Source organism: Oncorhynchus kisutch, linkage group LG17 (assembly GCF_002021735.2).
Source record: "Oncorhynchus kisutch isolate 150728-3 linkage group LG17, Okis_V2, whole genome shotgun sequence".
In the NCBI taxonomy this organism is placed as follows: domain Eukaryota; kingdom Metazoa; phylum Chordata; class Actinopteri; order Salmoniformes; family Salmonidae; genus Oncorhynchus; species Oncorhynchus kisutch.
Genome location: NC_034190.2, coordinates 44,361,510 through 44,375,709, shown reverse-complemented (window position 1 = coordinate 44,375,709; position 14,200 = coordinate 44,361,510). Strand labels below are relative to the sequence as shown.

Genomic DNA, 14,200 nt, shown 5'->3' with positions numbered 1-14,200 from the left:
CCCTAACTTGCTTCACTATAATTACACAATAATTAAATACTGTCATTACTTTGTTCCCTTTGTTTAAAACGACCACCTACAGTTTATACGACACCTTGCTTGCTCAGGCACCAGGTGGTTTGAATTCTTTGAAATAAGTAGTGGTTTCTCAGTTGTCAATACACCTTAGAGGGCTGATATGATGTCTGTCCACCTGTCCCTGTGTACTGCAGGAGGAGATGGACAACAGTCCCATGGTGTCGTCCATACTCAGCAGTCTGGCCAACTACTCCAACCTGCCTCAGGGCAGCAAAGAGCACGAGGAGGCCGAGAACGAGGAGGGGGCGGCTCCGTCCAAAAAAAAACCTGCTATCAAGGTACTTCATCTAATCTAAACTAAAGTGTGGTCCCTAAACATAAACATTAGCTGGAGTTTGAATTGATCTGATGCGGCAGAGTATGGTCCTTCCAGGTCACCATTGTCCACCTGACAAGGTGGAGGATTAAGCTGATTAAGAACGGAAAGGAGGATTACTGATGACGCTGTCAGCCATGTTTAGGCCTGGACAGGACGTGATTGATGGCTGTGTGTGCTGCCCTTTTCCTTCCCTGATGTTACACATCAGTTTGGTAATTTATAGGACCTGAGCAGGGCCACATTAGCCCTGTTAGCCCTGTTATGTGGAGTGGAGCATAATCCTGATACATGAAGCTACTCTCTAGGCCTGTCTTGTTACACTGGTCTGAGTCAGGTTACTGTATCATTCACTTCCACTCCTTTTCTTGTTATCTACATCCTAATTTGACAGCTCCTTCCAGCCAGGAGGCCACAAGAGGCTGGTATTATGAGATAATATTATTAGGATGTGGTATTATGAAATGACACATATGGAATCATGTAGTAACCAATAAGTGTTATATTATGTTTTATTTTATATTTGAGAGTAGACACCTCTGGCACGGATGACAGCTTGTACACTCTTAGCATTCTCTCAACCAGCTTCATGAGGTAGTCTCCTGGAATGCATTCCAATTAACAGGTGTGCCTTGTCAAAAGTTAATTTGCGGAATTTATTTCCTTCTTAATATGTATGGGGTGGTATACAGAAGAAAGCCATATTTGGTAAAAGACCAAGTCAATATTATGTCAAGAACAGCTCAAATAAGCAAAGAGAAACAACAGTCCGTCATTACTTTAAGACATGAAGGTAAGTCAATACGGAAATTTTCAAGAACTTCGCTAAAACCATCAAGCTCTATGATGAAACTGGCTCTCATGCGGACTGCCACTCCTCAGTAAAATGCACATGACAGCCTGCATGGAGTTTTCCAAATGGCACCCAAAGGACTCTCAGACCTTAAGAACCAAGATTCTCTGGTCTGATGAAAACAAGATTGAACTCTTTGGCCTGAATGCCAAGCATCACGTCTGGAGGAAACCTGGCATCATCCCTACGGGGAAACATGTTAGTGGCAGCATCATGCTGTAGGGATGTTTTTCAGCAGAAGGGACTGGGAGACTAGTCAGGATCACGAGGAAGATGAACAGAGCAAAGTACAGAGAGATCCTTGATGAAAACCTGCTCTAGAGCGCTCAGGACCTCAGACTGGGGCAAAGGTTCACCTTCCAACAGGACAACGACCCTGAGCACACAGCCAAGACAATACAAGATTGGCTTCGGGACAAGTCTCAGAATGCCCTTGAGTGGCCCAGCCAGAGCCCGGACTTGAACCCAATCAAACATCTCTGGAGAAACCTGAAAATAGCTGTGCAGCGTTGCTCCCCATCCAACCTGACAGAGCTTGAGAGAATCTTCAGAGAAGAATGGTGAAGTGAAGTCCTATGGGAGATCCAATCCCATATAACTCAATAGCTGAAAGCCATGTCTGGTCAATTGAAGAGTTTGAGAACTACATTTTCTCCTCTATACATATCTAGACAGACAGGCCCACATTAAGAAAATAATTAGATGGTCCTTCTCCCTAGTAATAGGACAATTGCTAGTCATTAGCTAAATGAGCTGACAGAGATAGAGGATTTGTGCAACCTCAGCCAGTATCCTAGAGCCACCTCCACCTGCGTGAATAGAAGAGTGAAAGTAAGTGTCCACTAATATGATATCATACATCTGGATTATTTTAAGTCCATGTAGTGAGACACCGAGGAATCTCTGTTGCCTGAATTTCAGCTTTATGCCTCACAAGCAAAAAAAGCCTTCAATCAAGGAGAGCCACAAACGTATCGCCAGCCCAAAATAATGAGGAAAAGGAGGAGAAAGTGCTTTCTTACTGCTGCCATTCAAATAGGTTAATGAGGGAGGAGATGTCCCCCACTCAATTCCTCCAATCAACTCAGATGCCGGAGCCGGTCACTAGAGGAATTTGTTTTGTTCCACTAATGGTGTGGGGTACATTACTGTACTTTTATCAAGTTTGTACTGCCATGCCACAGTTAAACATTTTCATATTTAATCAGTATTGATTTGTGTTTGTTCTCCAGGCACCATCGCTGGGCACTCTGATGGGGGTTTACCTGCCCTGCATCCAGAATATCTTTGGTGTGATCCTATTCCTGCGGATGACCTGGATGGTGGGCATAGGAGGGGTCTTTGGCTCCTTCATCATCGTCTTCATGTGCTGCTCCACGGTGAGTCACAGCTCTGGACCATATTCTTTTCACTCACTCTCTCTCTCCTGTTCTCCTCCTTTTTCTTCCCCTTAAACTTGCTCTCTCTTTATATCACCCTCCGTGTTTTCCTCTTTTTCTCTTTCTCCCTTCTATCCACTTTGTCTCTCCCCTCCCCTCTATCCTCTCTCCATCATTGTTAGAATGGGCACTCTGCCAGCCAGAGCAGAAAGAGAGGCACGTTTGCAGCACTGATAAGGATATACTCAACGCCACTTCCATTTGAATTATGTTTGATGTCCCAAAGCTCTCCCAGTTGAGTAAATCCTAGTTTAATCCTGTTTTGACCTGAGGTAGCCCTGAAAGCTTTACAGAATACATTTCCCTTAACTTACTTACGTAAATATATATATATTTTTTAAGTGTTGTATACCCAAGTATATTTTCAGATTCCATCACATTCCGGGTTCACAGTAATTTCATCATTTTCTACTGAAAATAAGGATTTAAGCCATAAGAACTGTAACTTAAATTTCATAATGCATGTAGAATGCATTTATCCAAACGGTGTTCCTTTTGGTTTGCGCACCAAGAGACTGAAAGCTATAGCCTTAGTACTTAGTTCTCAAGGCTAGTACTATCTTGAGCCAATCCCCAAACACTAGGTGACTGCCCTTACCCACACCTGTCACTGATCCAGTGACAAATGAAGGCTAGCTAGCGCTCTGAGCTGCTATCAGCTCAATTACTGCCGATTAGCATGTCAGCAGCAGCACTGACCCTGAAGGCAGATATAGCCCATCCCGAACTGATCAAAGACAACATCAAACCCCAACAACTCAGCAGTGAGCTCAGGACTATAAAGAACTGCTATTTGGGGCAATACATAAAGGTGGTGACCAGTTTGACCTCTGTTCCAGTCCCACCCCAGGGATAGTAGAGGGCTGTGTGTTACATTACTAATAGACTAGAAGACCCTGAGCAGCAAAGCCTGCTCTTTGTGGAGATCCATCAGATGTGTTAGATAGAAAAGACAGCAGGATGGGAGAATATCATTTATCCTCACTTGATAATGGGTAATCTGATCTCAGTTCTGTGCCAAAGAGCATGACTTAAATAGCAGAATAGACTCAAATGTCATACCCTCTAATTTGTTGTTACCCAAAATTACAACCAACTAATTGCAGCATTACCACAGAAATGGAAGAGGCAAGTGGAAGGGGAAAAAAGTAAGGAACTTGTCTGTCATCCCTGCATTAAAGACCAAAAATGGTTAAAGAAATGTGTGATAAATAAAAATGTATACCAGTTTCATTTAAGGACCAAAAAATTGACAGAGGTGCCATCTAAATTGGAAAAAAGTTGGGAAGAGATGTACCGATTCCATGGCACATGGTTTATGAATTGACACACAAAACGACACCGGATTCAAAATTATTATACAAAATTATTGTTTATCTTTAATTTACAATCTGTAGAAACTATGAGAATAGAAAGGTTCAGTACTTTTGTGAATCATCACAGCACAGTTGAAAAATATATGGCAAATAAAAATCCAAAATGGATAGTGTTAAGCAATAGATGGGAGTGGTTGAATGGAGCTGAAGGGTGAGACTAATAACAACAAGATAACAAATGTAAAACAAACTGGGACTGAAAAATGTGTATAGGATCAGAACTTTTGTGAAATAGCACAGTTACAAATAGAAATCAACTGGATGGACATCAGAAATAGAGGAAGGCCAGGACTAACAACAAACAAAATATAATTATTTTAAAATAGATTGTGTCTGTAAAATATGTATAAACTGAAGGTAGAAGCCAAAGTGTTATTGTTATTTAGTTTACTCAAATTGGGGGAGGGGTGGTAGAGTTTGTGGGGAATAATAAAGGTATATTCTAAAAACAGTGTGCATGTGTATATATGTATATATGTCTGTGTATGTATGTGTATATACAGTTAAAGTCGGAAGTTTACATACACCTTTGCCAAATACATTTCACAATTTCTGACATTTAATATTAGTAAATATTCCCTGTTTTAGGCCAGTTAGGATCATCACTTTATTTTAAGAATGTGAAATGTCAGAATAATAGTAGGGAGAATGATTTATATCAGCTTGTATTTTTTCATCACATTCCCAGTGGGTTAGAAGTTTGCATACACTCAATTAGTATTTGGTAGCATTGCCTTTAAATTGTTGACCCATTTGCGACCAAGCTTTAACTAACTTGTGTACTGATGTCTTGAGATATTGCTTCAATATATCCATATCATTTTCCTTCCTCATGATGCAATCTATTTTGTGAAGTGCACCAGTCCCTCCTGCAGCAAAGTAACCCCACAACATCATGCTACCACCCCCATGCTTCACGGTTGGGATAGTTTTCTTTGGCTTGCAAGCCTCCCCCTTTTTCCTCCAACAACAATGGTCATTATTATGGCCAAACAGTTCTATCTTTTTTTCATCAGACCAGAGGACATTTCTACAAATGTACGATCTTTGTCCCCATGTGCAGTTGCAAACCGTAGTCTGGCTTTTTTTATAGTAGTTTTGGAGCAGTGGCTTCTTCCTTGCTGAGCGGCCTTTCAGGTTATGTCGATATAGGACTCGTTTTACTGTGGATATAGATACTTGTGTACCTGTTTCCTTCAGCATCTTCACAAGGTCTTTTGCTGTTGTTCTGGGATTGATTTGCACTTTTCGCACCAAAGTACGTTCATCTCTAGGAGACAGAACGCGTCTCTTTCTTGTGCGGTATGACGGCTGCGTGGTCCCATTGTGTTTATACTTGCGTACTGTTGTTAGTACAGATGAACGTGGTACCTTCAGGCATTTGGAAATTGCTCCCAAGGATGAACCAGAGGAGGTTTTTTTCAGAGGTCTTGGCTGATTTCTTTTGATTTTCCCATGATGTCAAGCAAAGAGGCACTGAGTTTGAAGGTAGGCCTTGAAATACATCCACAGGTACACCTCCAATGGACTCAAATGATGTCTGTTAGCCTATAAGAAGCTTCTAAAGCCATGACATCATTTTCTGGAATTTAAACTTCTGACCCACTGGAATTGTGATACAGTGAGTTATAAGTGAAATAATCTGTCTGTAAACAATTGTTTGAAAAATGACTTGTGTCATGCACAAAGTAGATGTCCTAACTGACTTCCCAAAACTATAGTTCGTTAACAAGAAATTTGTGGAGTGGTTGTAAAACGAGTTTTAATTACTCCAACCTAAGTGTACGTAAACCTCCGACTTCAACTGTAGGAAGATAGAAAGATACGGGGGATTGGAAATGATGCAGACAATTACATTGATGGAAGCTACAATCTATCTCCAAAATTAAAGCTGAACCACCCCACCCCCCAAAAAAACAAAAAAAAAAAATAATATTGTTGTCTAAAGTGCTGTGATGTGGTTACTAGAACGGCTGTATCAACAGATTAGTAGAATATATTTTTGTTCTCATTTCGGATATGAATAGCAGAGAAGTAGAGGAATATTTCAAATACTCTAAGTTTTATCTAAGTCATTGGGAAAGTGGTCAAAATAGCTGATTTGTGTCAAAAGTTACGTTGTTAGAGTGAATAGAATAGAATGCTGGGAGTCACAAAGTCACAATGTTGTACAATGTTGAGGAAATCCCATGAAAGATTGACAAAAAGTTGAATAGTTTAAAAATAAATTATATCAAAAAGTTGTATACAAGCAACTTAATCCAGACCGGTCTGCACAGAGTTTCTAGCTTAAACGGTGGAAGAGGAGTAGCATTCGAAATAATAATAAGAAGTGTGATGTAGATTTAAAGTGGGACGTTTGCTGTTGCAAGTCCCATTAATTAGGGCCTTATCTGTGGTCCTTAGGTAGCATTACCACCTGATTAGGAGTCACTTAGCGGTGCCACGCCACCACGCCTTTTGGATAATGATGTGCAGTTATCAAACGATTCATTATTTTTGAACTACTCTTTGTACTGACTCGAGAGTCATGATTTGTTTTTCTGAGTGATTTGTTCATTTGAGTCGTTCGTTTGACCTGCTGGCCGCACACGCGGCCGTAAATACATGTTTACAACTAATAATTGATCCCATGGTGCAAGAATGTATACAATTAATTGATTATTGAATGTTATGGACACAGCTTTGTAGAACAAAAACATATATAGCCTCTGCTCAACAAACTTGAACTTGAGGACGAATTGTTTCGGGTGCTACAAACGATATTGTGCCTATCACCCTCACGGCAAGAAATGTATTCCGCCAAATGTCATTCGCAATCTAATCTGGTTAGACTAGATCTTGTTTCAAAGAGATCAATACATAATCTTATTTGTATGCCGAACAAGTCTCATAGACAAATCCAGTAAGCACACTATGGTTAACGACATGTGAACGAGAGTTCACTGACAACGATTAGTTGTCTGAGAGACAAATTACCCTTCACTACTGTTGGGCCCTGAGAGGGTCACCTCTGCATTTACTACTCACCAGATTACACACACAGCTCCAGGCTTATACACTGGAAACACAAACGGAAGAGTCACTTTACCCCTACCTACATGTACAAATTATCTTGATTATGTACGCCCTGTATATTTTATTTAAGTAGGCAAGTCAGTTAAGAACAAATTCTTAATTTCAATGACGGTGTTAACAGCCTGTTCAGGGGTAGGACGACAGATTTGTACCTTGTCAGCTCGGAGATTTGAACTTGCAACCTTCCGGTTACTAGTCCAACACTCTAACCACTAGGCTACCCTGCCGCCCCAATGTACAGTGCATTTGGAAAGTTTTCAGACCCCTTGACTTTTTCAACGTTTTACAGGTTACAGCCTTATTCTAAAATGTTCTGCTATTCTTTGCCTCAATCCTGACTAGTCCCCCTGCCACTGAAGAATATCCCCGCAGCATACCACCCTGCATACCACTGCTGGCTTACTTCTGAAGCTAAGCAGGGTTGGTCCTGATGAGTCCCTGAATGGGAGACCAGATTCTGCTGGAAGTGGTGTTGGAGGGCCAGTAGGAGGCACTCTTTCCTCTGGTCTAAAAAAAAATATCCCAATGCCCCAGGGCAGTGATTGGACACTGCCCTGTGTATGGTGCTGTCTTTCGGATGGGACGTTAAACGGGTGTCCTGACTCTCTGAGGTCATTAAAGATCCTATGGCACTTATCGTATGGGGTGTTAACCCCGGTGTCCTGGCTAAATTCCCAATCTGGACCTCACCTAATAATCCCCAGTTTACAATTGGCTCATTCATCCCGCTCCTATTCCCCAGGTCGTTGCTGCAAATGAGAACGTGTTCTCAGTCAACTTACCTGGTAAAATAACAGATAAATAAATAAATCCCACAGCATGATACTGCCAGCACCATGCATCACTGTAGGGATGGTGCCAGGTTTCCTCCAAATGTGATGCTTGGAATTCAGGCCAAAGAGTTCAATCTTGGTTTCATCAGACCAGAGAATCTTGTTAGTCAGAGTCTTTCGGGGATTTTTGGCAAACTCGAAACGGGCTGTCATGGGCATTTTACTGAGAAGTGGCATCCATCTGGCCACTCGACCATAAAGGCCTGATTGGTGGAGTGCTGTCCTTCTGGAAGGTTCTCCCATCTCCACAGAGGAACTCTGGAACTTTTTTCGGGTTCTTGGTCACGTCCCAGACCAAGGCCCTTCTCCCACGATTGCTCAGTTTTCCCAGGCAGCTCTAGGATCATTCTTGGTGGTTCCAAAGAATGATGGAGGCCACTGTGTTCTTGGGGACATTCAATGCTGCAGACATTTTTTAGTACCCTTCCTCAGATCTGTGCCTCAACACAATCCTGTTTCAGAGCTCTATGGACAATTCCTTGAACCTTGTGGCTTGGTTTTTGCTTTGACATGCACTGTCAACTGTATGACCTTATATAGACAGGTGTGTACCTTTTCAAATTATGTCCAATCAATTGAATTTACCACAGGTGGACTCCAATCAAGTTGTAGAAACATCTCAAATTCCAGATGTCTGAATACTTTCCAAATGCACTGTAGCCTCTTTATTGTTATTTTATTGTGTTACTTTTTATTTTATACTTTAGTTTATTTTGTATATATTATCTTAACTCTATTTCTTCAACTGCATTATTGGTTAAGGGCTTGTAAGTAAGCATTTCACGGTTTTTGGTGCATGTGACAAATAACATTTTCTTTTATTTATTGATTGAGCTAAATCATCTCTCTCTATCACATTTGTTATGTCACACTATTTTTGTCTCTCCGTGACTTCTTCTCTCTCCCTCTGTCCTGAGATCTATTTTCATCAGTGTCTCTCTGTATCCATCTCTTTCCCTTTCTCCAGATATCTTGTTCTCTCTCCGTTCGACTCTTCCCTGATCTGTTCCGTATTTGTCTCTATCTAGCCGTCTCTCTCTCTCCCCATGACTAGCTCTATCTTTCTTTGGCTAACTATCCCTCTCTCTTTTTAATGAGGGCCTCTCTCTAATACCATCCCTCATGCTCTACCTCCTTTTTCTACTGTCCTTCTCGCCCTCTTCCTGACACCCCACAACTGTCTTTCTCATGTCTTGTTAATTTACTGTCATCTTTCCCCTCTCACAGGCACCCTTCTACTCCTCTCATGCTCTATCTCTCATGATTCCATTCTTACGAGCCTAATTCTCCCTCCTTCTTTTCCCACTTCTCTCCATATCTGTCCCTTTCAATTCTCTCTCCACTCTCCATTCTCACCCCCCTTCCTGCCCTCTCTGTCTTCCTGCCTCTCCCCCTCTCTCTCTCCTCATTTTCATTCTACCTTGTGGTTTTGTGAAATGCCCTACCTGCACTGAGCTTTAGCAGAGATGGTTGGTCTGCCTGCCCAAACATATAAATGATTAATCCTTTATTTAGCTGATGCCCTTTTCTCCTCTGGGGCTTTGGGACCCAGCTGAAAGGGCAGATTAAATAAGCAACACAGATTAGGTATACATAAACCACTGATCCAGAGTCTGCTATTTTTTCACCCATCGAACGGATATGGTTATTTGGAGGTAGTGTAATCTGATCCTAGATCTGTGGTTAAGGGAAACTTTTATGTCAAGCCTGCAGATTATTCACACCTTAGATATAAATACTGAAACTATTGATTGCTGTGATCTCTATTTTCTTCCATCAGGGATGTTGATTAAGATTGATGAGGCGTCAGTTTAGTTCAAGGTTGCATTGTGTATGTTGTCATGATCGATCATCAGCCAAATAGCTAAGAAACTGTTTGGAACCATCCTCCCAAAGTTCATATTCATACATATTCATCACAAACAATATAGGCACCACAGGCTAAAATTACAATTTTGAGATTTTGGGGTATTTTGGTCCATTAACATTAGTATTTTCAAAAAATAGAAGTAAAAATGTCATAAAGTTGATGAAAGTGTATACCACCTGTAAATGGGCATACATGCATAACTTCAAAGCTCACTACATTGAATCACACATAATTTCATAGAGAATGTTATAGCAACTTAGTTTGGAGAGATGGGGATTGGGTCTAAATTGGTGTTTGACATTTGGTAGTCTAAATTCAGTGTACTTATCTTTAACTGCCATTTTCCAAAAGGCAGACTCTTCCCACTTGCCATATCCTTTTTCTCAGCCTCAGAACCATCTGCATTCATCAAAGGTTGTGTATTTATCACTAGACATGTTCTCCAGACTTACACTTAGGGAATTGTTGGTATGATGTCAAAGTTTTATTCTATATTACGTTTTTTTTTTAAAGCACCCAAAGTGCAATTGAAATGAAGATGAAAAACATAATTATCCACAATCTCCCATGTGTATGTCCTGAAGTGTCTTAACAAAATGAAACCAAAAGGCTGACATCATTCAGGGTGAAGAAAAAAAGCATTATATTTGTGTCCACATTCAACTGGTAAAAGTGGACTGTGATATGATTAAACGACTATAATTCCTTTGTTCGGGTGTGGTGCCTTGCCTTACACTGTTTCACTAAGAATCAGCACTCTGCAGCTGAGGGCTAAAACAGATGGAACTGCTCCATTTTTAAAATAGTGCTATCTCCCCTCTGCCTCCTCTCAGACCATGCTGACAGCTATCTCCATGAGTGCCATCGCAACAAATGGAGTGGTGCCAGGTGAGTGTGTGTCACAGGCACACCTTGGTGCGTGCATGAATGGATGGTCTGGGTAACGCATGACAATCTTGTTGTTTTTTCCCCAACCAGTTAGGTTTTCACATCTGATATTTCTCTGGTCTGTGATAGGACAGTTAATGCTAGCATGGCTAAACCAGAACCACACTGTACTAGCACCCCTTCTATCATCTGTACAAAGTATGAAAGTGTCGAAGTGTGAAAGTGTGAAACATCAGAAACCTTTCTATTTCTATTCGGAAACTCAAACTATTCTGTGCCAATCCATTGAGTCATGATACTGTATAGAAAGGCTAGGGCTTTTTTCCTGATAAGCTCTAACATGCCTAAGCAATGTCTATGCAGCAACTATATTTCTGTTGACAAACTACTACTTCTGCATATTCAAGCCCAAAGTCTTTAGACTTACTGTATGTGCAGACCTGGGGTTTATCATTGAAAACAATATTGAGCAAAAGAGGAATGCCAATGGCTGTGTTTGTGTTTGTGTCTTTCAGCCGGAGGCTCCTACTACATGATCTCCCGTTCCCTTGGCCCTGAGTTTGGCGGAGCTGTCGGAATTTGCTTCTATCTAGGAACTACTTTTGCAGGTGCAATGTACATCCTTGGTGCCATCGAACTTCTACTGGTAAGGAAAGATGATTGCTATTATTTTATTGTTTTGTTTGCTATCTGTTTTCTTTCCCCCTGTGCCTTGTGTCTGGCGTTTTATTTTGGGGGCGAGACCACATGCAACATTGATGAATGCAGGAGGAAGATGTTTGTTCTTCTGCCTACAGATTGTGGTGCAATAGATTATGCCAAAAGTATCCATTAAATACAATCAATTATGTTGATATATTTTCATTTTAGACAAATATGAAAAGTTGTTGCAATTCCTGATAATATCTCAATTATAATTGATTAATCAAGCAAGCTGTCACACTCACAGCAAACTGTTCATTTGTTAGTGCCTTGTCTGTGCCATTATAATGATATTAAAGAAATCCATTATCCATTACATTTATATGATTTTTCCAATGTTTGAGATAATATCTGATATCTATTCCCACACCCTCTCACTCACTCCCTGCTTCCTTTTTTCTCCTCATCCTTTTCTGTCGCTCGCTCCCACTCTCCCTCCATCCTCGTCTCACCATGTCATTTTTAACACACCCTTTCTCTCCCTCCATCCTATTCTTCCTCTCTTTTCTCTTCCTCTCTCCTTTTCCCTCCACCTCCCTTTCTCTCTCTTCCTCCATCTTTCCCTTCTCCAGATCTACATCCTCCCCCAGGCAGCCATTTTTAAGATGGAGGGTCTGGAGGGTGCTGATATGGAGGCAGCGATGCTGAACAACATGCGTGTATACGGCACCATTGTGCTCAGTTTCATGGCCACGGTGGTGTTTGTGGGGGTCAAATATGTCAACAAGCTGGCTCTGGTCTTCCTGGCCTGCGTCATTCTGTCCATCCTGGCTGTCTATGCTGGGGTCATCAAGACGGCCTTTGAACCCCCTGTTTTCCCGTAAGTTTGACCTGACTGAGCCTTGTGCTGGTGCATGCTGGTGTCCTTTACATGCTCTCCCATACACATTGGTGCTTCCAAAACGTTTTCCTGCTGTTGCTCACTTACACCCAAACCAGACAATGACCCTCAACATGGGGGCCCCTCAGGGGTGCGTGCAAAGACCCCTCCTGCACTCCCTGTTCACTCATGGCCGCACACGACTCCTACACCATCATTAAGTTTGCTGGCGACACAACGGTGGTTGAGCTGAACACCAATGACGATGAGACGGCCTATACAGAGAAGGTTAGTGACCTGGCAGTGTGGTGCCAGGACAACAACCTCACCATTAACATCAGAAAGACAAAGGAGCTGATCGTGGACTAAAGGAAACGGAGGGCCAAGCACACCTCCATCCACATTGATGGGATATAGTGGAGCATGTTGAGAGCTTCAAGTCCCTCAGAGTCAATATCACTAAGGTCCACACACCCCAACACAGTCATGAAGAAGGCACGACAAAGCCTCTTCCCACTCAGGAGGACTGAAAAAATTCAGCAAGTTATACAGCTGCACCATCAAAGAAAAGTCCTAAAAATTGTCTCCAGCTACCCAAGTCATAGTCTGTTCTTTCTGCTACTGCACGGCAAGCGGTACCGATGCACCAAGTCCGGAATCAACAGAACCCTCAAAAGTTTCCACCCCCAAGCCATAAGACTGTCAAATGGTTATCCAATTAAAGCTACCCAGACTATCTGCATTGACCCTTTTTGCACTAACTCTTTTAACTCATCACATATGCTGCTTCTACTAATGTTTATCATCTACCCTGTTGCCTGGTCGCCATATCCCTACCTATGTGTACATATCTACCTCAAACCCCTCGTACTCCTGCACCTTGACTCGTTACTCGAACATGAGTATATTGCCAAGTTATCGTTACTCATTGTGTATTTATTCCTCATGTTATTATTGTGCTATTTTATCAAAAAGTTCTCTCTGCGTTGTTGGGAGGGGCCAGTAAGTAAGCATTTCACTGTTAGTCAACACCTGTTGTTTACAAAGCATGAGACAAATCATATTTTATTTGTTTGGATTTCAATAACACGTTGCTTGTACGAGCGTTCCAAAATAAATAGACTTGCACATGTTATTCATCATTTCATCCACACTCCTTGCGCGCGTCTGCAGAGCCAGGCGCTAAAATGTGAATGAAGAGATAGCAGAACAGCGTGAGTAATTGACAAAGAAGACAACAGAGCTTACCAACTTTTTCAAATTATCCTTCATAGAGGTAAGACATTTTGATTTCATAATGGAAAGAGCAGGTTCTTACAAGGTTTCTAAAACACATACAGTACAAGTCAAAAGTTTGGACACTATCAGAACTCAGAATAAGACCCGGATGCAGACAGCTAGAGTCACAGATGCATAAACAGGGGGCAGGCAAAAGATAGGTCAAAGGCAGGCAGAGGTCTGTAATCCAGGGTAGAGACAATAAGGTAAAGAACAGCAGGCAGGCTCAGGGTCAGGACAGGCAGAAGTTTGTAAACGGGTCAGTCAGGCAGGTAGAGCTCAACAGGCAGGCTCGGGGTCAGGTCAGGCAGAATGGTCAGAACTGGGGGAACTAGGGAACAGAACTTGAGAAAGCAGGGAGCCGGGAAAACACACTGGTAAGATCTGACAGGACAAGACGAACTGGCAACAGACAAACCGAGAACACAGGTATAAATACACTAGGGATAATGAGGAAGATTGGTGACACCTGGAGGGGGGTGGAGACAAGCACAAAGACAGGTTAAACAGATCAGGGTGTGACAGACACACCTACACATTCAAGGATTTTTCTTTTTTTTGGTTACTACATGACTCCATTTGTCGTGTTTCATAGTTTTGATGTCTTCACTATTATTCTACAATGTAGAAAACAGTAAAAATAGTGTTAAACAAATCAAAATATATTTT

General features: G+C 41.7%; 1 pseudogene; it reads left to right on the top strand.

Moving 5' to 3' along the window:
• The window catches only part of LOC109907731 (solute carrier family 12 member 5-like), a 184,225-nt pseudogene that overhangs the window by 56,539 nt on the left and 113,486 nt on the right, over positions 1–14,200 (top strand).